Source organism: Eumetopias jubatus, unplaced genomic scaffold (genome assembly GCF_037043125.1).
Source record: "Eumetopias jubatus isolate StellerSeaLion01/CBP00866 unplaced genomic scaffold, mEumJub1_p1.0 scaffold_9, whole genome shotgun sequence".
Lineage (NCBI taxonomy): Eukaryota > Metazoa > Chordata > Mammalia > Carnivora > Otariidae > Eumetopias > Eumetopias jubatus.
The window spans coordinates 47821389-47823268 of NW_028274815.1; the positions used below are offsets into that span (position 1 = coordinate 47821389).

At 40.9% G+C, this 1880-nt stretch overlaps 1 pseudogene; it reads right to left on the reverse strand.

Moving 5' to 3' along the window:
- Positions 1-361: 361 nt before the first annotated feature.
- On the reverse strand, positions 362-1215 carry LOC114218955 (non-selective voltage-gated ion channel VDAC3 pseudogene; annotated as a pseudogene).
- Positions 1216-1880: the final 665 nt, after the last annotated feature.

Below are 1880 nucleotides of genomic sequence, written 5' to 3' on the forward strand. Positions count from 1 at the left end.
TAAAAGGTCATGAAAAAGTGGTGTGGGACATGCAGGCCGTGATGTACAAACTGGAGAATCGGGTCATTTCCTTTGTAACATGACACTACATTGTCGCTGAGGAACGCATTTAAAATAACACTGCGGAACTCAACTGAAATGTGGCACAAACATGACAACTTCCAGGCATGCCTTCAAGTACCTCTCTTAGGATGGACTTGCGATCTGTAGAGTTCAGTGTGGGGAGGATTACAATTCTTTGTAAGAATAAAAAGTTGACACTTTTGAAATTTCACAGAATTTTAAGGCCAAAACATAGTGGGTTCTCTTCACCTCCAGGGACAAATTGGATGCTTTACCCAAAACCACATTAAGCTTCTAGTCAAATCCCAACCGAAACTTGTGACCTCCTGCATTGAAGTTCTTTCCATCGATTAAAGCTGATAGGGTCAGTTTGACACCAGGTCAAAGGGTCTGAGTATAACCCAGTCCAATCAGGCTGGCATTATTTACTTTAGCAGATAGAGAAGTTCTACAATCCAGCTTGTATTTAGCAGTGATACCAAAACGGGTATTTTCACTGCCAGCCGTCCAAGATTTATTGACGTTTCAATCTCCTCATTAACCTTCTGGTAGATAGACCCTCCAAATTCAGTGCCATCATTCACATGAGTGTGCAGCTGGAAGTCTGCAGCCTTATAACCCAGGGCAAAATTATTCTGTGACAATTTGGATTTGGCTGTGTCAAAACTCATCTGATAGCCAGCAAGCCAACCCTCAAAGGCTAACACAGCCCAGCCATAGATGGTTGGTCCAGAAAAATCTATATCAACATTACTGCCAAGACTGAAACAATCCCATTTATCAGAGGCCTTCAGTTTTCCACTCTTCTTTCCTGTGTTCGGTACAAATATGGTATCAAGAGTCAGTTTCAACCCTTCAGCCAACTTATTCTCCAAAGAGATTTCTGTTCTGAGAGTATTGTCTGTGTTCCATTTCTGGGTGAAGATAAGTCCATAGTTACAGACCTTATATTTGGTCTCTAGGTTGCCTGCTGCTTTCCCTGTATCAGTGTAAGCATGACCAGAAGTAGAAAATTCCACTCCACTACAGGACTTGGTTTTCAGATCTATTTTAACCATGCCAAATCCATATCCTTTATTGAAGATATCCTTGGCGGCCTTTCCTAGGTCACAGTAAGTCGGTGTGTTACACATATCTCCAACCAGAGGGCCTGTCTCCGTTCTGCCAGGGCAACGCTGAAGGTCTTCTTCCTTCTTTTAATTACTTTTAAGCATAGTCACCATGCTGTACATTACATCTATAGAACTTATTTATCTTATAAGTTTTACCCATATTGCCCATCCCTCACCACACCACCCCTTACTTCTGCAACCACCAATCTGTTCTCTGTATCTATGGGTCCAGTTTTTTTGGTTTTTTGCTTTTTTATATTCCACATACTACATGAGATCATAGGGTATTTGTCTTTCTCTCTGACTTATTTCACTTAGCATAACATCCTCAAGGTCCATCCACATTGCTGCAAAAGGCAGAATTTCCTTTTTTATGGCTGAATAATATTCCTGCGTGTGTGTGTGTGTGTGTGTGTGTGTGTGTGTGTGTGTGTGTGTTCTTTATCCATTTTCTTTATCCATTCATCCATCAGTGGATACTTGGGTTGTTTTCATATCTTGACTCTTGTAAATAATACTGCAATGAACATAGTGATGCAGCTACCTCTTCAAGATGGTGATATTGTTTCCTTCAGGTGTATACCCAGAAGTGGAGTTCTGGATCACATGGTAGATTTATTTTTAATTTTTTGAGGAACCTCCAAACTGTTTTCCATAATGGCTCTACCAATTTGCATTCCCACCAACAGTGTACAAGTGTTCTCT